This window comes from Plectropomus leopardus, chromosome 18 (assembly GCF_026936395.1).
Source record: "Plectropomus leopardus strain MGB_pleo_1.0 chromosome 18, ASM2693639v1, whole genome shotgun sequence".
Taxonomy (NCBI): Eukaryota; Metazoa; Chordata; class Actinopteri; order Perciformes; family Serranidae; genus Plectropomus; species Plectropomus leopardus.
Window position 1 is genome coordinate 4485001 of NC_142193.1, and position 27104 is coordinate 4512104.

The window sequence follows — 27104 nt, forward strand, 5'->3', positions numbered from 1 at the left end:
ACTAATAATTAATAATAAAAAGTTACTTTGTGTGCATGTATTGATATGATATTGCCACACCAAAATATTGCGATATGCTTTACCAACCCCCACCCACCCACCCCCACCTCTATAAAATGACGTATCCAGTACATTTTTTTAAAGCTTATTTTAATTTGTAAAGGAATGTAATAATGCCTTATGACACTAAACAAATGTTCCAGCTCCATGTGTATGAGGAAACACGTTACTGTTGCACTGAAAGCAAAATCTTTATTTCCCTTAAGGTGGAATTCCCTCATTAAGGTACATTATATAGTATAGTATAGCATTTGTACATAGAATTGATTGAAGAGTCAAAGGGACCTTGAAGAGTCTATTTTCTGAGAGAGAAAGGTGTTCATAGATATTAAATATTTTCTTAGTGGGAAAGAGGAAAAATCAACCAAAGACATTTTGTTTACATTTGGATGTTGTCGAAGCAGACTGCCATTGTGTCTGATGTATGGCGTTTTGTCTCTCCACCGTTTCTGACACTGATAATAAAATATTTGCTCTGGATTGAAAGTGTCCTGATTTTATTTTTCATTATTTATGGATTCAATAACGTTTTTTTTTGTTTTGTTTTTAAAGTTAATCAATTAATTGAATTACTTATTATTTATTTTAGTCGAAAACAGAGAAAAATATATATATATAAAAACAGAGCAATAATGTCAAAAATATAACTCATTTTCCTTCTGTGTAGCTGTTATCCAATCAGGATTCAAATCTATGACCCCTATAAATATTAATGAGCTCTGTGCATACAAATCAGGGTCGTGGGTGTGTTCTGGGATGTGAGTGGTAGAAACCCTGTGACATCAGGAGACACGTGCCTATAGGCCTACTCCCTCAGCCAATGGTTCGTTCTGGTGTTTTTCCGAGCTAATGTGATTGGTCTGTTGCTTAATCTGCTAGAACTGGTCCCTGAACAGACTGAAATACTTAAAATCAGATTTAAAATATAGATGATATATTATTTATATTTTTTTAGGAAAATAGAACTAGACAGCAGAAAAGAGAAAAAAGAATCTGTGTGTTTGTGTGTGTATTTGTTCTAATGGTGGAACAGTCGTACTACACAATATACAGATTCAATCAACAACATTATTATTAATAATAATTCTTACAGTTAACAGTCAGCAGTATTTTACACAGAATATTATACAGTATGCCTATTGACAACATTTAATCTATTAAAGTTATGCAGCTTTTCTTTCTTCCTAACTCAGTTAATCTTAATTTTTTGTGTGACTTTTTCTTTTTCTTTTTTGTCTTTTTAGCCTTTATAGATGGGACAGGAAAGGAGCAGAAAAGGAGGAGTTTTTTTTTTTTTAATAATGTTGTAGTGTTTTGTCTGATGCTGCTCGCCTGTTTCCGGTAACAAATCACCTCCAGCCCAAACAGCTCTACCTAGCTAACGAGCAACTGACATGTCGGTAATTTGCGCCCTAGTACACTTGAAGAATCGTGTTAACTATTTAACTACTGCGCCTATTACACTTTACTCCTTTTGGGAGCACGTCGACCGGATGACTTCAGACAAAGCCATGCAAAAAGGGCTGGTTCCAAAGAGGAACTTGGCTAACCGCAAAAAACTGTGTTCGGCATGTCTTTTTGGGGGTTGGGGCAACTGGATTTAAAGACCATTTTTCAGAAAGAGTGGTGCAAACAGACCAGGGAAAACAGGTACGTTCTCGGCAGAATTATAACCTGTATAAAACTTTCTGTAACGCGCTACATTGCTCTTAAATAGCTGTTTGCTGTTGATGTGGTAAGATATATCGTTTTATCTTCATTGTTTGTATGGTTTTAAATGGATTAATTCAACTGGAATTGTGTCATCAACGGTGCTGTGATCTCCTCTCACAAACACGTATGTTTTGATTGCAGAATCAAATTTCCTGTTATCGTTTTTCCCCATTTATGTATCAAGTGCTGCCCCTAGTGGTCAAAACTAGATAGCCCGCGCGTGTAGTTATCAGCCCGGCTAGCTCAGTCGGTAGAGCATGAGACTCTTAATCTCAGGGTCGTGGGTTCGAGCCCCACGTTGGGCGACTACCTTTTAGACTGCAATGTAGACTCGATAGGTTGTCGTGTCTCTCCCGCCATCGTTCCTCTAATCTTAGTGTGTCAGGTTCTAAAAGGCATTTTCAGGGCAGAGGAAGTATGAACAGGGATGCACATGTAGTCACACATATTGATATTATCAATATAAAGTGTGAAACCTCCATAAATAACACTTAACCTTGTGGTTGCTTCTTTGAAATAGTTTGTGTATCTTGATGGTTAGATTTATTTATGGCCCTTGTTGCAAACACAGGCAATTACTCTCAATTGCATAACATGTAACCTATAACTCTTTGAAGATGCTTGATTTCTTGATTGATTTCTCCTCTTATTTTGCTGGTTCACCCTGTGTACTAAGTATTTTAGTGTTAGTAGAGAAGCCAGTGCAATCACAGATTCAGTTTTTCCACACCAGTCACAATGTACTGACACAGATCCAGTACAGGCAGCTTCATCAAATACTAACACAGTTAAAATTAAGGATGTACAAGATTGGATTTTTTGCCCATATCTGATATGTCTCATTTTGCCAATATAACAGGCCAATATTGATATATCAACATTTTTACTCCCCTAATTATAGTGATCAATCAGGTCTCTGTAGTGGAATTAACATATTATACTTACTTGTATTTTGATGGCACACCCCTAGATGGAGACAAAAAAACATAATGCTTTCCAGTGTCTATGATATTAATTTATAGTGCAAAATATGAAAAATATGTCAACTTAAAGTTGATGTATATGTTCACTTTGCCAAAAAAAAAATCCTGTATGATATCAGCAGATATCAGCATGTTGGCCACTTCCAGTATTTCATTTTAAAGTCAATACCAGCCAATACGGATGACATTTTCATATTATTATACATCCCTAGTTAAAATGTTTAAAATCTGTCAACACTGAGAACACCAAGGCATGATGAGTGAGCTGTCGAGCCTTTCAAACACAAAATGACAGGAGAGAAAAGAGGACAGGTGGAAAATGTTGCACAGCTGATTTGATTCTTTTGGACTTTTTTTTACAGACAGTTGCCAGCTCACGGACAAGCCCCTCGCCGCTGCCCTCAGCGTGTGCCAACAAACAAGCAGCAGGTCAGCTAACCGAAGCAGCAAGCTACATAACACTGGTCGAAAAAATCGTAACGTTTGGCTGTTGTGTTAGATGTAAGTTTTAAGACAAAGCATACATGTATTATGTAGGCTGCTAGTAAATGAATGTCTGTACCAGGTGGATGGTATACTAACAGCTGAGTAGATGCTGGATATTCCTAGCATTAGATAGCCGTTATATTTACATTTTTGGTTGCAGGCTGAAGACTCCACAGCCAGAAGTCAGAAGAATCAAATAGGTTAGTACAAGTACTTTTTCAAGGGAATTTGGGGTATGTGTTGGGCCGCCGTGCCCCTGTTTAAAAGGATGTAATTATTTGGGAGTCAGGTCGCCGCCGAGCACCTGCTTCATTGTGTGTAATTTGGTGAATAAACTGTGAATTCTGCTGTAGCTGTCCAGTTTTTGGGACGTGGTGTTGTTTGTTGACAGGTATTGCAGCTCTCTTCTATCTTATTTACTACAATCTCTTGCTGTTTAGGAGGAGTACGGTTGTCGTGAGGTTATTAAAGGTTTTAAAAAAGCCAGATAAAGTCTGCGGTCATTTCAGCACGTCAGTGAAACGGACAGCTCCTCTGCTCTCAGGTGCTTGCTGAATCCTCTGATCACATTTTTTTTTTGACCTTTGAACTCTTCAAATACAATAGCCTCAGTAACACATTCCCACTGTAAAATCCAACACATGGTTGGTACTTTATAGGCCCAAGTGTGTGTGCATAATATGTTTGTGCTTTGTGAACCCATAGGCCTCCACTGGGGCCCATCAAAACAAACATACGCCACTGCGTATTGATTATTATTGTGTTCAGAGTTGTTCAGAGTCAAGTTGTTCCTATTTTAGAAGTTACCTGCGAACTGAGTAACGCTGCTTGCTGCAATCCGGCCCATGAACTCCAGTGTCTGAAGGCAGGTGTCTGACTGATGGACATTGTATATAAAATCAAAGCTGACATTCCTGCACTTTGAAAATAGTGGCTTTCTTTTTTTGTGGAGAGCCCTGTTTGCTGGCATGTGATAGTTTGGTATTGTATTTTGTATTTGTTTTTATGCACTTTTTTTAACAAAGCAGTTTGAGCTTCTTTTTTTATGTAACTTTCACTCAAGTAGATTTCTGCCACAGATGGGGACAGTAGCTGCTCAGTCCACAGGGACTAGGCTTGGGACCCATAGGGTTGCTGGTTCAAGTTTGGAGTATAGACTATTAGCTGGAGAGGTGCCAGTTCACCTCATGAGCACTGCCAAGGTGCCCTTGAGCAAGGCAATGGACCCCCAACTGCTTGGGGCGTCTGTCCATGGGCAGCCATCTTTCTCTGACATCTCTCCATTTAACGCACGTGTAGGTCTTGTTTGTGCACGTGTGTGCGTTTCAGGGGCCTGTGTGTAAATTACAGCAGTTTTCCCTCTGGGATTAATAAAGTATATAAAATTGAATTTAGAAAAAAAACATTCAATAGCTTTGTAATTTTGCAACATTTATTTAATTATTTATATTTGAGTGGTATTTTGACCTCCACAGTTGACTTCCTTCAATTCTAAATGAAAACACTGGCATAAAGTCTGATGTGGTTGAAGATGATTCTCTTGCAAATAATAAACTAAGTATTAATGAGCTAACTATTAAATAAGCCTTCAAAATGAAACATGCCTCTGTGAGGGTGTGTGATCATTGTTGACAATAATTATAACTGCTTCAGACAGGATTGTAAATTTACATTTTTTTTCTCTTCTAACAAGTCAGATCAGCATGCAAGTATGAAGTGATGAATGCATGTATAACCATATTGAAAACATGTGTGACAGCCAGACAGACAGATGATAGAAAAAATTCCTGCAGATTTGGGGAGGAAGTGATTTTGTCGCCCTCTGGTGCTCAACAGCTGTCATGGCAACAACTAATGAGAAATCATGAGGGTTTTTTATAATGATAGTAATAATAATAATAATAATAATAACAATAATAAAAAAATAAAACAAAAATTAAGTCACTTCAACATTAAAAGACTGTTGAACAGTGTCAAAACAGCAACATAAATCTAATTTAAATTCAGTGTTTTAAAACATGAAAACATGGAAATGTTTTGTATGTAATACAGAGCAGTCTTTATTAATTAGGAATCATGTCACTTGTACTGCCTTTCTCTACTGAGCAAAGTTTGTAACAGCCGCAACAATGTCAAGAGACAGAGGTCAGCAGAATTACAGAAAAATTGAAAATATTTGCTGAGAAAAAAACTGGAGTTGTGGGAGGACTGTAGCAGAGTGCTTGGCTTTTGAATTGGTGCTGACTCAGCACGAAGAAATAGGTCATCATCAACATCATCATCATCATCATCTCTCAGATGGTCTGGCTTTCATCAGAGCAGGTGTATACAGAAGGGGCATTCTGCTTTTTATAGGTCAGCCATGTTTAAATTATGCACCCTGTTTGATTTGGCATTCATTACTGAGGTGTGTGTGTGTTTTAGTTGGAGGGTATTTGGTTAAGTTCTCTCTTCGTGTGCCTCCACTTCTTCCTCCCTCCCTGCCTTATAGACCAAGTAACAGTACCCAATGCACAGTGAAAAAAAAAAATTAAAAAAAATAAAATAAAAATGAATAAAATCAAATAAAAAAATCACACATCCAAAAAAACTTAAAATTATTAGAAATAAAGGAAAAAGACCCGCAAACTATTTTAAAAAGAAGAAAAAATGTCTAAAAATCCTAAATTATAAATATAAAAAACAAATATTATAAAAATTAAATCTACAACTTCGAAAAAATAGACAAAAGAGAAAAATAAAAAGCATCCCAAACTTCAAAATAAAAAACAAGTAGGATAAAGCACCTCTGTGAACTGACTAATTGATTAATCTACTAACCGTTTCAGCTGTACTTTTATAAACTGTTTGGTAATTGGATTTAGAACTAAATATCAGATTTTATAAACTCTTCTCATGTTTTTTATGCAAACTCATAATTTGTAGTCCCTAAAGCTGTCAGGTAAATGTTTTGAAGTAAAAAACACATTTCCCTTTGATATGTAGTGGAGTAAGAGTCTAAATGAGCATGAAAAGGAAATACTTCAGTGAAATCCAAGTACCTCAGATTCATACTAAAGCCCAGTACTTGAGTATATGTACTTATAGTGAGTATATGTTACATTCCACCCCTGGTCCTGTGTGAGACATTTCCCTGCACATTCAGCCCATTAAAATCTCAGTTAGCTCTTCTCCAACATGACAGTGCTAATGCTTTCCCACAGTTCATGAGGGCACAGGTGTCAGACACCTGTCCTCTCAGTCCTCATGTGTCCTGCTCCACTGCTGGCCTGCTTTATATAGCTCCCGACAGAGCTACGCTCGCTGTCATTGGCTGAGGGGGAGTTAGCATCCAGCTGCTGATTGGCCAGGGCTTTGACAGTGACAAATTGGCCTCCTGCTGATTGGCTCTTTGTGTTGTGATGTCACTGAATGTGGGCTGGGTAAGAGGAGGAGAGAGAGAGGGCGAGAGAGGAAGAGTGAGAGAGAGAAGTGGGAGGAGTGAAAATGATAGAGAGACCCAACACTTACATGAGAGAGAGAGAGAGAGAGAGAGAGAGAGGAGCAGAAAGATGTGTGCAGGTCAGAACAATCTCTGTTCAGTGTGTGTGTGTGTGTGTGTGTGTGTGTGTGTGTGCGTGTGTGCGTGTGTGTGACAGAGACAGAAGCAGATAAAGAGAATGCTGGGGGGAGTTGTAGTTTTAAGCAAAGACAGTCCATATTTTTCTGGAGTGTAAATGAAGTGATTGAATGACTGTCTGGTCGCCTTTAGTTTAGTTTAATTTGGAGTGAAAATGGTGGAAAATCTACAAGAAAAACAAACAACAGTGAAAACACACATTCACGGGCTCACCTCTGAACCCACTAATCATATATTTCTTAAATGAAATGTTCATTTGTTTCCCAGAAAGACATATTGAGTTAAATCTATTGCATTTAATGTTTCATTTTTGCTAAGTGAAACATCTTCTCCTTGACCCCTGTACTCTTTAAATATCCTGAGACTATTCTATGATATTGCTATCTGTGTTTCTTGCTCTGTTACAAGGTACAAGGTAGATTTATTTTGTCTTTGATCTGAAACGTGGTTTAAGAATAAATGAATTTAGAGTTTGGTTGACCCTAAATTCACGTATCTCAGCATTTGTGATAGGGCTGTCAAAAGATGCATTTTTAAAATTGCGATTAATCACAGAATTTCAATAATAATTGCATTTTTTAATTCAGCATATGTGTTTTCAATTGCGTTATTTTGTGTTTCAAAATAGTTAAAAAATCCATAATGACAAGGTAAAGAAATTCTTACCAGAGTCAGTGTCTTTATTAGGAATCAAATAACAGCAAAAAACTGCATGGGACTAGCATAAAGCGGACATGTCTGCAAAGGGGAGACTCATGGGCACCCACAGAACCCATTTTCATTCATATATCTTAGGTCAGAGGTCAAGGGACCCCTGTGAAAAGAGCATGCTGTTTTTCCCTCGCCAAAATTTAGTGTAAATTTGTAGCGTTGTTAAGCCTCCTTCCTGAGAAGCTAGAATGACATGTTTGGTATCACAGGATTCTCGTAGTTTCATATGTTACCAGTATCATCACTGTTTGGACCTAAATCACATCGTGTTTGACACGTTAATGCTGACAGCCCCGGTGAATACGTAAGATAGGCTGTCTGGTTACTTTTAATTCCAGTGCCACGATAGTTAGATGCACTCACATGACTGTCTTTGAGTGCTTTCTCAGCCCTGAGCCCACTGGTTCCTGCTTAATAACTCAATTTTGGAATCAGTCTCTTTGCTGTTTTTCTGGGATTTTGGCAACATAGTGACCGCGGACATTGTTTTCACCTACCTGAGTTTGTGTTTTTGTCATGTGACACCCATTGTCGTGGAAACTACCACAGAAGCTGTTCATACGTCTTCCTGTCCTTCTGTGTGTCTGTAGACAGATTTCTGTCAACACTCGACATCACAACCGTGCAAGATGCAATCACAAAACTTTGTAGTTGTGTAATTGTGATCACAATAAAAGCCAGGTTCAAATACGGATGTGGTCCATGCAAGGGGGGACGGAGGAAGGGGTGTAAGAAGGGGCCATTGCCCCACCACATCCAATTTACACCCTTGTTCCACATTCCCTTTTAAAGACATTTTGGAGATTATTAAAGACTTTTGGGGGATGTTATGTTGTGAATGCTTTATCACAGTTGGAGTGATCCCATATTTGGTCTGTAGTTGAGGGATGATATCACTTTGTTCCTCCTGCATTACGTCGACAGACAGTAATTGTTAGCTTGGCCAGGGGAAACTGATGTGGGGAGGCAAGAGAAATATGACTCATGGTACCAAAAAAAAGCAGAGGGAAAGTCATAGCAAAAATGACATATTGTGTCTGCTTCACTGGCTCACTTCCAGCCAACATTTTAATGTGGTCCCCATTTGGGTAGTAAATGGGCTGAAAAACGGGCACTATATGGGATAATCCATTGGTTTCATATGGCCCCATGCTAATTGCCCACATGGCTGCTGTATCCAAGCAGGGCCTCACATGGGTTGTGCTACCAGGGATACCTGGTACTGAGTTGGTATTGGCCCAAAATTGGCATCATATCGGGGTAAACCCTTCAATATGGGCAGTTGGCCATATGGAGCCCACACTGTAAAATCTGACACGTTGATTTTACTTTGAAAAATTTGGAAAACTTTGAAAAATATAAGTAAATATAACTATTAATCTTAATTTATGTTTACTTTATATCTAATTGTTAAGTCTATTTAAAATATAGTTATATTTACTCGATTTTATGAAGATGTTGTAACTTCGAAATAGTCAGACTTACTTTTACTGAAGTTGCTAACACTAACAAAGAACGAGGCCATTTCACATGTCATTTTTTAGTCGCAACAACTTAACAAAAGTAAATACGTACACCTGATTTCATTCAGAGTTGGTGAGCATGGGACGACTAGAGTGTGGCATGCAGTGATTTGGGCTAATGCTAAGATATATTGACTGGCTGCTTATTAAAAACATTGCTAAATAATGAAAGTAAAATCGAGTGTAGCATATTCATGTGAGTGGGACCTGTACTGGGACCTGTACTGGATTATAGAGAAAGCAAATGTTAAGCTACAGCCGATAGTTTGTCTCCACATTGAGGTAACTTTATAAACTCTCCTTTTGGCCTCTCTTTGTATGACCAAATCTTTTGGCTAAAGGGTCTGTGAGTCAAGGTAACATTAGACAACATTATGTTACAATGCAACTGTGGTGTCAGGGCTGAGAAATGCTCGAAGAACTCTGGTGAGTGATGGCTCTGTCTCCGTTGCTGCGATATTGTAATGTCCTGTAGCATGACATAAGCTTTATTCCTCTAAGTGTTACATTACAGTGTTGTGGTGACGTTTTAGTTTTCCATTAGGCTTGTCTCTGCGTGGCCAAATGTTCTGCCTGCAAACCATCACCTTTAATGTGATGTGGAAATGTAATTATGTTATTTTTCTACAGCGGGCTCCAGCTGGAAGCCTGGCTGTAAAAATTAATTAGCACCTTCAAAACGCCAAGCCAGCGACACCAGAAGGAGTCAGGTGACAGCAGAAGAGTCACTGCCAACAACAGCCGGCAGCCACGGCCCCCACAAACCTCCAGAGATCTCCAGGAAGACTCAGACACCCCAGAAAAATATCAAAACCCCTAGAGACCCCCCAGAAATAGCCTAACCCCTTACTCTCTTCTGAAAGGGATGGTTAGACATTTTGGCAAATATGATTAATTGCTTTTTACAAAGAGTACTAAGAAAATTGATACCACTGTCGTATTTGTATGGTTAACATGTATAAAGCTTAGCACATAGACTGGAAACAAGGAGAAACAACTGCTTCTGCCCTACCAGCACCAAAGCTCAATAATTAATACGTCATAACCTTTTTTAACCACCTAAAAAAAAGTCACACTTAGTGTGTACGCTAAGTTTAAAATGTCTGAATGAATGAATAAATGAATACTTTTGATTTCGGTTTCATGCATCATGAGAGACAAAGATTGTGTTACACAAATTTTCTGAAGCCCAAGGCTTTTTTTTCTTTATCCTATATCAACCTAATGATTACCCAGAATAACAGCAATACCAAAGAAAGAAAATAAATGAATTAATAAAAAGTTATATACACCTAACATGTATACTTTAAACTATAATCCTCAATTATTATACACTTTTATAAATCCTGAATTTTTTTTACACCACAAGGGGTTTAAAACTTGATCTGTCCAGGCTGCAGTGATCCAGCCCTGTCAGTATGCCCAAATGGGCCAAACTCCGAACATTCCTCATTCAGCAGTGGAAAAGAGAAACACTACACATGGCCTTTATGCTGCCTGGCTGCGCGCCTCTTTTTCAAATAAATACAAACTAAATAAATATAACCCGAGTCTGCGCTGGAGCAAACCAAGGGGCCTCTTATGCCACCATCTGGCCAAAAATCATCTGTATTCTAAAGATGAATCACTCAATATTAAAAACAACATCCCACCTTCCCATGTGCACACACACACACATCCCTCCTTGGCTTTCAAACAGCTACACACCATACTATACATAACTGCACTCTGTAAACTTGTGTGGATTTATTCCCCTGACTTTTGAGAAAGTTTAGAAAAAATCTGGGTTCAAGAGTTAAATCTTTATCCTATACTGTACCATCAACCTGTACATGTACCTTAAGTTTAAACTTTAATCAGGCTGTTCTTATGCACTGTTTTCATACAAAAAGTAATCCACCAGGTTTTGTAGCCCACACAACCCATATAATCGTGAAGTCTGCGACCACGTGACCAATGTGCTAATGGGAGCAAAGACACAAGTAGAGAGCGAAAGTCTGCATGAGGAGACAGGCTGGGCTGGTGGATGGGTCAAACAAACACAGAACTTTCCTCTAGGAGACCAGTGTTTGTGTCCTATGTGAAACCGAGTCACCTTTGAGTTATTGTAAGGTAGCGTCGTGACATTGTCACTTTACGTTAAGTATGTTACTTTACGTTATACCATGGTGTGATTCTGATTCTGATTGGCTGCATGGTGTTTGTTAAAAACTGATTATGGAGCCTAATAAGTAGATTAGGTGAAACTATCTGGTCACAGTTCTTAATTACTGCGCTGGCTACATAATGGTATCCGCCTGTATCTCATATAATAAAGAGACACAGTCAAAGACAAGACAAAACTTCTGTTTACAATTTATTTACAACACTGAGTGTATTTCTTCAGTTCCTCATCCTGTAAACACCACAGGATGGAGACTGTAACGCACGCTGCAGGTACTACACTGCCACTATGAACTTAAGCAATCATTTCACACCCCCCTCACTATTCAGCTCGCTACTTTAGCTTTCTGGCTATAGCCAAGGGGTTTTATGAACTGAGCAGACTACAAATACCTCATGTTGCTAAGTGCTATCTAAAGGCCGTGACACAGACATGTGAAAACTAGCAGCGACAAAAGACTCCCACTGCGTAGCCTCAAGTCCCGGCCAGAAAGTCATCTGTATTCATCATACAAAACAGCTGACCGTTGGCTTGGCATCACAGCCTTTGGGTTTGTCCTGTTTACTGGAGCAGTAAAAAACATTTCCATTGCTTAAGAACTTCATAGGGCGGTATTGATTGTTCCAGGTGTTAGGTAAACCCTCAGCTGATTGTGAAACACTTCAGATTTTGATTGCAAAAAGTATACAAAGGAATGAATATTGTTACTTTTTTACTTTTTTGGTAAGTGACCATGGTTGAAGCGGGATAATGTTCTTCTGGGTTTCTGTTATTGGTGTTTAACAGCTGCCGTTGCACAGTGGACATTCACGCTTCCACCTCAGCCATTAAAAACTGATAATGGACACCTCGTGGGGCATTATCCCTCACTTAAGTACGTAAAGTTGCCACCCACAGCCATGAACCCAATCCTAACCCTAACCCCTGAATTTAACCAACTTTACTTTCCTAAACCTAACCTAAGCAACTTTACCTTGAGTATGAATTTGTATGTTAAGTATTATAATGCCCAACCATGTTTCTTTTCCGAAACTAATCTATGTAACTTAACATTAAGTTCTTAACTGTACATTAAGAAAAAAACATGATGATCTCCTAAACCTAACCTACAGTAAGTTATAGGTGAGCTAATACCTTAAATATCATACAAACTGCTGCACAAGAATACGCTGTTTTAAATATATGTATGACGTCTAGAAAATGGTTATAGTTGTACTTGGTGGGACATTTTAGACACATGAGACGGCAAGAACGGTTCTCTCTCTCTCTCTCACTCACACACACACAAACACACATGCAAACATGCACACACACCACACTCACACACATTATAAATGATGCCCCTGTACTTGAAAAAACAAACGGGTTCCATGCAGGATCTCAGAGCTCTGATTGGAGAAACACAAAACCAGCCAACAGAAAAACACACAGCTGCAATTAGCAACAGAAAACCATTTATCCCAGTGTGAAGGTAAACATATAGAGACAAGTGAGGGAAAGTCGAGGAGAGGGAAGCTGGGGTGGGGGCAATAAAGCCAGAAAGCAGGGGTAGTCCCAAAAAAAAGCCCATACCCCAATGGCTCCACCACATTTTTTCCCCATGCCCAGTGTTAACATCGATAGAAACAAAAAACTAAAATTTCAGATATTAAACATTTTTAGGGGTCAGGAGATGATGAGATTTCAAGTTTTCTTTGCTATAACTTCATCTTTAATGACAAAGAAACATTTAAATGTATATATTTGTTATGTTCCAAATGAAAGTCACATTTGACTATTGAGAGTAACGTTTTGCAGCTCCTATAAAATAATCTGTTTACTGTATATAATTGATACACAGATTCAATGATAATACAGCTATTTTTTTTTTTCTTTTACTGCTAATTACAAATGGTGGGTCATTTTCAAAACAATTAAATTTTGCGTAACATCAAAAAAAAAATATTGTAAATTAGACTGCAGTTTGCTACATTTTGCTGCATCCCAACTAACATTTGCATGTGGGGCCCATATGGTAAGTAAATGGGCTTACCCAAGTGGGGCCAAGATAAGATGCCCATCTAGGGTCCATACCCGGGTAGCCTTAGCATAACCCATATGGGGTCCACTTGGGTAAACCCATGCAATTAGGCAATTGGCATGGGGACATTATGGAACCATTGGGTAATACCATATGGGGCCCATTTTTCAGCCCATTTATTGACCATATGGGTCCCAAATGTTGGCTTGGATACATTTTCAGAGAAATAAAGAGAAATAAAAATGGATGAACTCTAGCTTGGACCCACAACACTGCAGGTCTCTTTTATTTATTTGATGAACTCTATGACAGACTTAGGTGAGGAAAGGGGACATTTTGTAATTGTGTGGAATTATGTGACGTTTCACCATTTCTCCGAAATAGACTGGTTTATAGCCCATACCAGGATGGAGTCACTTTTCGCTCCACTTAGCTCTCCATTCCTCAGTCCCACAGATGAACTCTTTTCCTCCTGAAGGTTATTACCAGCAGCCACATGAACACACGTCCCTCATGGACTCAATGAATGTTGAATATCTGGACATATCTGCAGAGGGTTATCAGGGACAGATCAGGCATTAAATGATTCCCTGGATGAGAACTTGTTCAAATGTGGTTGACACTGTTGTATTTCCACATATGTAGCTGTCCTTTCCTGAGTTCACTTCTTCCAAACAGTTTATATCAGTTCATCTCAAATCCAAAATGCAATCAAACAACTCAGGATCACCCCTTTACCAAAACACGGACAATAATCCTTTAAGAGTGAGACTTCACATAATAGTAAAAACTGTGATAGCAACTGTTTTTTTTTCATTGTACTTCCCCATATCAACCACTAGGTGGTGCAAAAAGCCAGCTAACAGACCATCAGTTGCTATTCTCTGAGTGAATGTCTCAATAACCATGTTACTAACTGGATACTACAGCCTGAGTTTTATGTCCCATATGGCAGAAAACAGGCCAACAGACACTAGGCAACTAAAAATAATGCCATAGTGATATAATGTTAGCATGAGGATTTAACACAATGTTTAGCCCTCAGTTTGGGTTGATCTGACTTAAGTGGGGTGCTCGTCTTCACAGTAAGCTTCATATCATTGTTATATACGATATTTAATCTCAAAGGACTTCCTTATTGAATAATGATTAAAAACAAATCAAATAAACTTATAAATCAGTGAATCCCCACTGATCCAGCCACTGGGCCCAGATAATTCCTTAGCCATCAGTTTGAGGTCCACACATAAGAGAAATGACCACATATTCCATTTTATTTCACACATTATAAATACACGTGTGCCTAACCCTCCTGATGTCCTCCTGATTGCCATACACCTTTTGTCCCCTGGGTCATGCTGACCCCACCCTATTTTGACTGGTATTTAAAGCATATTGTATAAATTGTCAATCAATTCTGTGTTACACATTTAGTCTTACTTCAGTCCAACCCATTACCACACATTTTTCCCTTCCTTTTGGAATTTAGGGCCAATAGACCTCATTTACATAAGTCTAAAAAATATATTATGATATGAAAAAGATTTCATTTGGGGTAATTGACCCCAAGGAGACATGAGGGTTAAAACAGAACGAAATAAAACAGATAGCAAGCCTAAATTGCAATTGCTTAAAATCCCAGCCCGTGCTGGTTGGATTTTGACCCTTCTTTACTTGATCTGTCCACCTAAAGCAGGAGCAGGCTGAGTCTGAATCTGAATCAGTCTCAGTGAAGTGGCAGGTACCTTCTCAGAGTTGTAGTATGTCATAATCACTGTCCAACAATGTAATGGCCAGCTTGCATTAAACTCTCGGATGCAAATATAAAAAAGTAAGACCGAATGTAAAAAATGGGTATATAGTTTTTCAACTGTGTGTATGTGTGTGTGTGTGTGTGTGTGTGTGTGTGTGTGTGTGTGTGTGTGTGTGTTGGTGTTTGTGTTAAGGCGGGGGAGTGGTTTATGGAAAATTGGTTAAATTCGTTATTGAAACGGTGTTACCATGATGTTGCTATGTGTTGACGTGACAACGGTGGCGCCTTGGAGAGCTTTGATCAAATCTCTGTCTCTCTCACGCGCGCACACACACACACACACACACACACGTCACACAGTGTCTGAATGGCTGTCAGTTCTGCTTGTCTAAAATGGCCAAAGGGTATCCAGGACAAAGGGGGAGTGACGAGCTCTCTGATTGGTCATGGCTGACTTTGATTGACATGTGATGGCAGCTGTGTGGAGTGTGTGGGAGCTGTGCCGCCTCACAGTTGAGCCTGCTATGTGCATATATGTGTGTGTGTGTGTGTTGCGTTGTTGTTACTGAGCAGCACAGAGAAGTGTTGAAGAAATTCACCATCAAATAGTTTTTGTTTTATTTGACCTTTATTTCGACACTCCACTCACAAACTCTTCAGATTGTACTGTTCTCTCAGCATCCCCTCCTCTTTTTCCATCTGTTTTAAGTGTATCCACCCATTAGAGAAAAAGTCATTGGAATGTATAAGAGAGTGTAAACACTTTCTCCTCGGTAACCTCCCGATCGTGGGGAGGCTGTGGCTCAGAGGTAGAGAGGTCTAATCGAAAGGTCAGGGGTTTCTATCTCCAGCTATTCCAGTCAACATATCTAAGTATCCTTGTGCAAGATACCCAACCCCAAAATTGCTCCTGATGCAGTGTCACCATGTATGGTAGCCTCGGCCTATAGTGTGTGAATGTGCGTGTGTGTGTGAATAGGTGACTGTGACAGTTAGTTTGAAAGCTGCACAAGTGCAGTCCATTTACTATCAAGCTGATCACCTACACCACTGCCTAATGCATGCATAGATACATAACACATTAAAACTGCATTTTTACGGAACTCAAAGACAAGACAAAACAAGGTAAGTGGCAAGTTAAAACAATTACTTTTTAGCAAGTGATTTTGAGGCCGAAACAACCATTTAGGAGCTGCAATTACTTTTTGGCAGGTTTTCATATGTTTTATTGGCTCTTCAAAGGTATTTCAACACGTACAAGGAGTTAAAAAGGACTGGAGGTTATAATCTTGGGCACAGAGCCGGTAATATAATAGCAGATAATACCTTTATTTTTACATTACCCATCCAAAAAGTATGATAGACTACTTTCCAAATGTAAACAAGATTTTAGAAATATTTAAAACATACAAACAACGGGAACATCAATATTGTCTGTAATCTCATAAATGTCACGCCTGATCAAACTATAAATCACAAACACATGAAAATTGGGTTTCAAGAAACATTAAAGTTTCACAAAGACATACCTTACCACGGACATAAAGTTATGTGTATTTACATGCTACTACTGTTTGATCCATGTGAGAGCAGCTGAAGATGTGAATACTGGGCGATACAGCTTTACCGGCTGCACGCTCTCCCGCTGATGGCAATCAATTTCAGACATCTCTACGGTCGATCTCTCCAACAACTCACACCAAAACTATCTACACTGATGAACAGAACTGCAGGTAAGAGGAAAAACTTGTATTTTTGATTTGGGGGTGATCTGTCCCTTTAATCGTTAAGCTGATGATGATGATCACAATCGAACAGTCCAGGACTAAAGCACTGTGCAGGGCACTTGAGTGGATCTTTGACACACTTGCACCGGCCGATGTAGCTTTTCTTGCAATGACAGTGGATCAATTCTTGACACGGTTTTGATGCTTCAGGGAGAGTGATCCAAAGCTTCTGCCACCCAGTTGTTTTCTTTGGCCAGTCAGATGGCTCTGGCATCTCTGGATCCACCACCAATGCCTGGTTCAAACAACTGGCCCTGTCGTGCTTTTCTTAAAAAGCACACAATTTTCACAATTTTGGGAGCTTATCCGCTGTACTAATATAAAGAATAAAAAAAAAGAGTTGTTATAAAAGGCCATAAATAGGCTATAGAAAACATAAATTGTACCATAAAATGTTAACTGTACCAGTATCAGTCGATGCATATCAGATCATTAGACATACAGTATTTACCGTAAAATAAGAAACCAAACTATATGATTCTGTTATATTGACAGTTTTCAAAAAGCTTACGTAGTTCAACAACATGTTAGTGAATTCCTGAAATTTAGTCATAGCCTTTGGTTTCAGCGGGCCACGCCCAAAGTTTTGGCCCCATCTGGCCACAGCTGTAAGTTTTCTGGGGGCACAACTGAAAAAAGGACAGTTCTATCACAAATTGGTGCATGAAGATTCCCTCCTTTGGCAGTAGCCCTTATGCCCTTTTGATGCACCTTTTCTTTGTACAGAACACCTCTGTTAAAGTTATGACATTTTTAAAATAACACAAAGTGACGCCACGATAACCCTCCTTTCTCAATTCAGACCTCACACACTGTAAGCTTTGCAATGCAGAGCAACACGATTCATCCATCTCAAGTCAGCATTCAACATGTAATCTTCATGAAATGATGATGATGATGATGATGTGCAATGAAGATAATAACTTTATTTACACAGGAACTTTCCTTAACAAAGTTGCAAAATACCAGTTAATAACTTCTTTCGATACATAAGAATATTATAAACTACCAGAAACACAGTAATGTGAGAAACTCCAAATGATGATGATGATGATAATTGGAGTGATGATGGTGGCTCTTTACAGTGTGATTGACAAATCTGTGCACATGTGTGTGGCACAAAGTGTTTGACTTCTACCATGTGTGCTTGTCTGCATGTGTGTGTGTGTATGTGTGTGTGTGTGTGTGTGTGTGTGTGTGTGTGTGTGTGTGTGTTTGAGTTTGTAATTTATGTTCAAAATACAGCTAACTGCAACCACTTGTTACAGGAGGTCTGCATCTCTTCTTATGTCATATTACACACACGCACACACACACACACACACACACACACACGCACGCACAAACACACAGCAAGTCAAGTCATTATTCCCAGCATAAACGTAAAGCCAATCATTAACCTACAAGTCTTTGAAAAGCATATATCACACACACACACACACACACACACACACACACCACAAACCACACACACCATCATGTTCAAGCTAATCATGAGCCAGTTTTCATTTATAATCAATCTCAGATGCCTGACACTTGCTGTAAATAAACAGACCTGTGTGTGTGTGTGTATGTGTGTGTGCGTGTGTGTGTGTGTGTGTGTGTGTGCGTGTGTGATTTCCATATGCCCTGTGCGGAATGGGAAGCAGGGAAGTAGTCCCACGATCTATCCATCACTTGGACTGTGCCGCAATCCACGTGCCGTGATTTGCCTACTCAATCTGTGTGTGTGTGCATATTACCCCTGATTGGTTGTAATGTTTAACACATGGCTGTATGGTGAAGCTCACTTTCCCACCAACACACACACACACACACACACACACTTATGTGAAAGTCTTTGTTCGTTAAGCTCCATGCAGCTTCATATTCAAAACCACCTTAGTATAACCAGGCACCAGCTAGTCACTAATGAGCAGTGCGGAGTGGAAGTGCCTTGCTCAGGGGCATCAGATGCCGACAGTTATCCTATCACAAGCAGTCCTAAGATTGGAAGTGGAGAACTTCCAGTACTGTAACACCAATGCAATGTTCCACTAGAAATTCCACTAGAAATTCCACTAGAAATTGTCTAAAATTGCTGCCATTTAAATCACAGGCATATTCTCAGCAAGTTTTTGCGGCACTTTGAGCACAGAAAATCTCATTTTATTTGCAACACCCCCCTCCCCAGTGTTGGTGAAGATTCTCAGTCATTATTGGCACCTGGACTTGCTTGAGTTTATTGAAGACCCCTCCTATACACCTCTAATCTAAGAGGTTTCTTCAATTCAGTCTCTTGGGTGAGAGGTGAAACATCTCCAAGAAACTCAAGCAAGTCCAGTTGCCTATAATATAGCACTTAAAACATGCTCCAAAGGTTAAGACTTTCTGATGGCATTTCCAGGCGGGAATACTAACACTCTGAGACGCCAAGTATTGTTCTGGATGCTATGTTCCAGATAACTCGGAAGTCAAGATATTCTGACCTCCTACTAGAAAAAGTACAGTGGAGTGCCACTCAAAGGTTGGAGTTCCTTGAGGCAAATCCATGTACCCCGACTTCAGCGGTCTGACGTCACACAACAATGGCAGCATCTATGAAAGCCACAAGATATACAGAATCTCACAGTACCACTAAAATACATTAGACTTGTGAATAGCATGTTTAATACATTTTCAAGTATAAAAATGCTGTAAAATAAAATGTATAACAGCGTCTGTTACCTTATGTGTAGTTGTTCCTCTGTTTTGCTCACACGTGCAAGGAGGCGGCCCCACTGAAGGTGCAGTAGTCCATGGACTAGCCACAGAAACACCAGTTCATCTCTATCTGTCATGTTTTTTCTTTACGTTTGGTGTTGTGCACGTGGAATGCTTGGAAGTTGGAAATATCAACTGGGAAATTCAGACCTCCAACTTTGAAAGTATCGCAGCATTTGTTGAAAGTCCAGTGAATCTCATTAAGATGACAAAGGCTACTTTTGGCCTCAAAAGCTTACGCCAAAAGCATTGTCAAAGCGGCACTATTTTACGAGATGATATGAGAACGGGCTGGCTCAACACACCTGTCTGTGTTTCCAGATTGTTCTGGTAATCCATGGTTTCTGGTTACGAATCACTTATTGGCATGTAGATGACACATCCTGGATGAAAGTCTTGTCATGTATGACCCATCCACTTCCCCCTCCCTTCAGCCTGACTTTCTTGCTCTTTATACTCCATCAATTGCACTCAATGTCAAGCATTGCGGATAGGTTTACTTTGGAATTAGTTGAAAGCCAAGTGTGACAAAGGGAATGCCTTTGCTGTTGATATCATACGCCGGGGGTTGTCACACGTCATGCCATGGAGGTGCCGTCAGAACGTCCTAGACCTTGGACATTTCAGGGGACTTAAACTGTTCCTGCTCTTAAAGCTTGCGAAAAAAAAACCAATTACAAATTAAATTCTGTACATGAGAGGGGCTTTGCATTTGGTGCTGTTAGACTGAAAGTACACCACAATCCTCAGACTGCTAGTTAAAAATGTTAAAGCTTAAGTATTTTTTATATTTTGCTTGGTCCTTCAGGCCTCAGTAAAGGAACTGCTGGTGTGATGGATAGTTCATCTAAATTCATTTAATGCAAGGTAAATATTTGTGAGTAAATGATACGGATGAAAACACATTACAGTTTTTTAAATTTACTACTAATGTGAAAGAGGAGCTCTCTCTGTCTCTCTCTAACTCTCTCCATTTTCTCGTCTATCCATTCATTCCCAGATGGACAGATTGTCTTCACGCTTGCCCTCCGGTCACATTTGACCTGGAAGTGCTGTGATTGGTCCAAAGGTCACACAGACAGCTTCTCATTGGTGGAGAGGTCATTCTGTTGGCCTCTGTAGCTCCCACCCCAATCCATCAATGTCACCATGGCTTCTGTTAACACTATTATGAAAAAAGTGTGTGTGTGTGTGTGTGCGCTTGTGTGCGATCGTGTCTGAATTCCTGCATAAATGTGCATGTAACTACATGTATCTTTTATATATATATATATATATATATATATATATATAATATTTATATGAGCACTGTTGGAGGGAGTTAAAGATGTAAGATTTTTGCAGCCAATAACTGCTTCTTTCTAATAAACTAGCTAAGAAATAAATGTCTTTTTGTTGCCGTATGGGGCTTATTTAAAGCGTGGTAAACTAGTTACTGGCTCTCTAATAGCACTAGCTCAACTCTATTCTACTCTACACGCCTTTGGTACTTTTCTGGGGGTTATTTTGCCTTAGAAGATAGTACCCCCTCAGTGTAGCTGGTTGTCATAGCGACACTGTGGGACACTGCCGTGATATCAGATTCATCGCGACACACATATGCACAGGGTTGGAATTACACAGTGGCTTTTGGGGTTGCCCCATTTTCCGGTGTGCACCACGACTACAACATGTCACATTCATCAATTGTGCGGCAGCACATGGTCAATAACAAGGTTACTGCAACAAACATTCTACCACTGTAAGCAGTTAACAACGGCAGTAACATTTCCTCTCTCTCTGTCCCTTCTGTTGGATGACGAGGAGTTCAGGTGACTACGTAAATGTAGAAATTTGACTGCAGCACCGCTCCATGCACAGATGGCTGCAGCAGGGATACACACAGACGTTAAATAGTGCAGACAGATGTTCGGAAATGAAATGTAATGAGCAAATAAACACACAACATTGACACATTACTTCTATTTTCTTTTCATTATTTCAGGAACCTCTGAATGTCAAGGGAGGCTTTCACGAGAGCCGAGCTCCTCTTCGCTCCTCTGTAATTCGAACTATGCATACACACAGACTCGCACTCGCTGGATACACTCGGCGGCCAGCAAGTGAGGAACGTTTGCACCTCCTTAAGCGACCACGACATGATCTTTCAGGTTGCCATTTTGGGAAAGAAAAGAAAACCAAAACTGTGGTTGCTACAATAGCATAGCTGTTTGCGTGGTTCAAGGTATGTGTGTGCCGCGCATTGATGACGCAGTGACGTTTCTTTCTGACCAATCAGTGGTCTGCCGTGTGTCCACATCACCTTTTAGTACCTCTTAATACCTAGTTGGCTGTTTTTGGAACCCCAGGAGAGCAGGTACAAAAAAGGTGGTCCCAGGCACCTGTACCAGGTACTTTTTCCTGATGGAAAACCAAAAGAGTAGAGCCGGTACCCTCTAGTGGAAAAGAACCATGAGTTATCTTCACTGGTATTTCAGATAGCAACACTCTGCCTGAGTCTGAGGGCCTTCCCCAAACCGGACCCGCCCCACTCCCACTCACTCCTGTAATTCTGTTTGTAGTCACCTTCACAGCTGAATGAAGTACCGTTCATTTTCGTATAGCGTATAAGCCACTGATAAATGACATTTGTGCGTTTCAGACATAGCAAATAAACCTTTCTAAAGCATATAGTATATGAGCTGTGGTTGTCCTAGGTTGATGGAGGGAAGGTGGATGGGGTGAAACCCAGGCAGATGCCCACCAAGCTGCAACCTGGTAGGCTAAGGAAATGAGGAAAGGAAGGAAGGAGGCACATGGTAAGATGCAGAACAAAAAGCTGTTTTTGTCTTTTCTGTTGTCTTCTCACCTTTATTACTTTCAGACTTAAGGAAGCTCAAATGCTTCAATTTGAAACTGGAGGGTGCATCTTCTGTTTCAATATCGCCTGTTGTGGAGCAATTGCTTTCTCTTAAATATGTTGGCAAGCTGTCTGTAGTCTCGGACATGACGTAGGACATTGAACATGTGGTGATTTGACACATAGAGCTAGGGAAGTCAAAAGTAGGTAATGCCCTCTGCTGTTCAAAAAGAGTATGGCGGTTAATTTTTCATCTCACTGATTTGAATCTCACAAATTTTTTTAGCGATTTTTAACTGCCTCACAATGCAATGCATCGCTACAATGCATCCATGACAATGCACAGAGCTGACTGTAAACAGACAAGAGGCCGTGTCTCAAACTGCAGTTAAACAACGGCTGAGACGCATATTCTGACTTAGCTGTATACACGTCCAAATTATGCTATCAAAACCTGAACAATTTAAAATATTGGTCCAGTTCCCTAAAACTGTCCCCCTGACGAATTTGATAGTAATTGCACGTGTTTAGATCAAATAGGCTTTATTTTCAATTGGATCAACAAAGGGTTAACTCCCTCCCTCCTCCACTGAATGAGTAATAGTTTCTACTGATGTTGATTTGCTTTGTTTTGGATGAATCACAAACAGCGCTTTGATAGAGGAGAGAGCTCATGGCCAGACCACAGGACAGTCCAGGCTGTTGTTTTTGCTGATGCGTTGCCCTCTGTCATCACAGTGTTAATGCTCATGCTGTCACAATCGCGTTTACCAATCACAAGAGGAGGTTATGTTATGTTCCCCAGTACTTTGTTAGCGTCAACATACTTTTGGCCGTGTTGATATTTTATGATATAGAATAGATAAGTCTTTAGATGTGTGCTCATTTCTGCGGGATGATGATATCATCAGTCTCATTATTCAGACAGAGGCAAACACACCGCTGAGCGAGCACAGACTGGTTTTCTGGGAGGATGCTTCCAAACCGGGCTGCATCCAGGGAATTAACGGCTAATTAAACTGGCGGCCTTCTGTCTGTGTGTGTGCTGTATGTGTGTATACAGTCATGTTGTATATGGGTGTGTCATGCAGAAATAACTGTACTTTTCCACTTTGTCTATGTGTGTTTAAGGCCTTATCCTGTCAGTTTGTGTCTATGCTAAACATCCGTTTATTTTGAAGTTGGGATGGAAAATGCTCAGCCACACAAACAGAGGCTCTAGACCCTGAAGAGGGGACCCATGGGCCAAAAGATAAATCTACAAGACAATTAACATGATGAATGCACACAAATACACACATTTTTGCTTGAAAATCTTAAAACATGAAACTGGCAATTGACCAGTTTTTTGTTCTAAAGAATCATTTTAAGTGAATGTGATTACACAGTGTAATGGCTTTAGAATAATGACAACATCAGCATTTGGGTTGGTTCTCCAGAAATCTCACTTTCATCATGAAATTGAGCCAGGCTGGCCACCAGGCACTATTTTCAGCAGCTTTTTCCATTGTAGACTAATGAAAGAATAAAGTCACGCTTTTATTCTGTGTTATAGGTATCTGCTAATTTGAGGAAAATGTAAAGACATGTTGTCTTTGTGACAGCCACGTCAACAATAGCACCACTAAGAAATGCTGCCTCCTAATGCAGCTCAATGGCCTAAGAAGAAGCTTGCGTTCCATGTTTCTCCAAATTACAGATATATTACATTAGCATGGATTAGACCTTTCAGTTAACCCGAGCCCAACAGGCAACGGATCCCAAAAAGCTCGACAGGTTGGGCCGCATCCGGGCCCAAAAAATATACGCTAATTGTCCACGTCGGGTAGGGCTCGGGGGATGGAAAAAAAGAAGAAAAACTCTTTCCTCCATTTTTATAGAATTTTAGGATCCTTGTAGGTTGTGTGGGCTCTCTGTCCTTCCTCTGAGGCAGAGAGCTTCTCTGGTGGGACAGCACAATGTAGAAAGTCACTGATCCACCGATCTGGTCCATTTTCGCCGGAGATGCATGGGGCTCGCACCACCGCACAGACGGTGTGTCTCGGGAGTTATAAACCAACAGGTGCTTTTTGGGGGTGTTGGGCTAGGTCGGGATAGGGCTCAGTATTTTTTGTGATAATATCTGATGGGTCGGGCTTAAACTTGTGTGTGTCGGTTCAGTTTGGGATGTAAATTTTCTGTCCCTTGAGAACTTCGCACGGATATGTTGAAACTTTACATTTCAACAGCGCTGTGGTTAATGTGTGCTCACTTTAGTGCACAAAAGCCTCTTGGTTATGGTTATGAACGATCATGATTTGACTTAAAATGCCCGGTTTGAAAGGAAAAGCAGTGATATCTTTGTAAAAAACTATTACTGTGACTAAACAGCAGCTAGAAACACAGCAATGACTCGCTAAATCACATTTTGTTTTTTTGTTTGTTTGGTAGTCTCAATGGCACATTTGTTTCACCATTTCTGTCAAAGCACACCTCACTCCCAGTCTACAATGTTCAGAAACAGCTGATTGCTGGCAGTCGACCATTGATGATGATGATGATGATGATGATGATTATGATTATTATTATTATAACAATGTCTGTGGGGTTAAAGTCCCATCAGGTTAGGTGCAGGATTAGGGTCTTTATTTAGGAGCCTTGTAGCCTGAGGGTGGAAGCTCTCCCTGACCCTGCTCAGTGCTGTCCTGATGTGACCGCTGCATTCTTCCTGGTCTCAACAGAGTGAAGAGGCAGTTATCCACGTGGCTGGGATCTTTAATGATTCTCCTGGCCTTATTTTGTAGCGTTTGGTATAAACATCCTTTATGCAGGCTTAGAGCATTACCAAATCCTGTGGGAAACACTGAATGCTCCTATTTTGTTGAGTTTTGTTGCAAAAAAAAAAAAAGGAAGAAAACACGTAAAAACATGAATAGGGCATTGCAGTTTTTTTAAGGAAAGCAACAGTATTGCAACAATCGCAAAATAAAAACTTGCAAAATCCTGGACAAACTGAATTATAACCTATATACCAATGTATTTGTTGTAAAGTAGGCTTTTTTATGGGCTACAACTAGAGCTACACACCTTGTGTCGCTGTTCTTTCTATCGTAGCAAGATGTGTCTTTGTGCTGACTAGGCAACATTAGAGAAAGTCACACATTCTTGTTTGAATGAGGCCAAACCAGCAGCAGTTCTTTGCCTCTTTTTTCTCAACAGTTCTGCAACAGCTTATATCTCCCAAGCTACTACAGTAAGTGAAACACAAATGTTTCTTCAAAGGTTTGAAAAAAAGTTGTTTAATTAAAAAGATGAACATGCTCCTTTAGATCCATTTATCCAGCTGAAGAACACAGACATACAAACACAAGGCTCAAATGGATGCTGGGGCAAATAGTGGTACAGAATCAATATGTCCTTTGAATCTGCTTATCACACACACACACACACACACACACACACACACACACACAGAAACACACGCACACACACAAAGTCGGTATGTCAAATACACACCCACGCCACCCAATCATTGTCAGCGTTACATGAAGCTAATCCATTAACATGTCACTATCCAGGCTGATAAATGTGTGTGTGTGTGTGTGTGTGTGTGTGTGTGTGTGTGTGTGTGTGAGTGTGTGAGTGTGTGACCTGCAGATTAGCAATAATGATTTCCTCACAACCTGCGATACACAGAAGGAGCTTCATGGTGCTTTGTATATATGTTCCTTGGAGATATTTAGGATTGTACCAGCCACCATCTCTAACACTCCCAGCCTGTTCTTGTCCCCAGGTTGTCATATACAGACGCTCTATCACGCCCCTCTGCATGTGATATTAGTGTCTTTATGAGATGCACTGGACTGTTAACTAACTCCAATTTAAACCCATCCACGGTAGTACTTTAAGAGCAGGAAGGGTCGAACAAAGCAAGACCTTCACCCAGCAGACAGCAGTCCGTGCCCAGTGCAAACAAAAATCACGTCCCAGTCCCGGTAGAATTGCTCCTGTCCTATCCTGATCCTGTGTTTTATTTTTAAATAATAAAGAAAATAGCATTATGCTGAAACAGCTGAAACTTTTATGTTGTATGCTGTCATTATGAATTATTTTATTAGTGTCTTTCTAATGCTGTTATTGTCATTTTTCTATTCTTTATTTATTGTCTTGCCTGTTGCAGTACTTTGCTTTTTATTGTATGTCCTCTTTATATCTTTATATATGTTTACAGTATGCACTTTTTTTTAAGAAACATTATTTTAATAAAAAAACACAAAAAACTAGGAAACAAATGTCTAGAAAAATATATTTTTAATCAGCACAACTGTATATATTTAAATTCATTATTAGTAGTGTTAATAGTAAGCACTTTTTTCTAAATTATTTCCTTCTTTTACTTTCCTTTTATTTATTTATTTATTTCGGGGGTGTACGCTAATTTTCAGTTAATTTTCTTGCACTATTAACTAATTTTTTGCTAAATTTGGGCTAATTTGGAAGAATTCTAGTAAATTTGCTCAGGTTTTAAAGGGTTAATTGCCAGCAACGCAGTGTCTTAAATTCCTGTTTGTAGTTTAGTTCAAAAAATAAATAGACCTACCAATCACAACACAACAGAGTGACACCACACACGTTTGAAATAAAGCGTCCATACTTTGTTAAAGAAATTGTTACTCCAAAAATAAAAAGTGCAATAGCCAGTACAAAGTGTCAACAACATTGAAG

At 39.7% G+C, this 27104-nt stretch overlaps 2 protein-coding genes and 1 non-coding gene across 6 annotated transcripts in view; all 3 read left to right on the forward strand.

Annotated features, from left to right (window-relative positions):
* Nucleotides 1-540, forward strand: part of copz2 (COPI coat complex subunit zeta 2) — a 23711-nt gene extending 23171 nt beyond the window's left edge. For all 4 annotated transcript variants that reach the window (XR_015779628.1, XM_042504590.2, XM_042504589.2 and 1 more), the window contains one exon: nt 1-540. This exon is cut by the window's left edge and continues 1124 nt beyond it. The gene's annotated coding sequence lies outside the window, so the exon portion shown is untranslated.
* An 864-nt stretch (nt 541-1404) lies between these two features.
* prr15la (proline rich 15 like a) overlaps nt 1405-27104 on the forward strand; it is a 74231-nt gene continuing 48531 nt past the window's right edge. Inside the window, exons 1-3 of the mRNA XM_088069340.1 lie at nt 1405-1710; nt 3119-3185; nt 3403-3442. The gene's annotated coding sequence lies outside the window, so the exon portion shown is untranslated. The remainder of the gene's footprint in view (nt 1711-3118; nt 3186-3402; nt 3443-27104) is intronic.
* trnak-cuu (transfer RNA lysine (anticodon CUU)) lies at nt 2006-2078 on the forward strand. The gene has a single exon. It is a non-coding gene; the product is annotated as a tRNA-Lys (tRNA).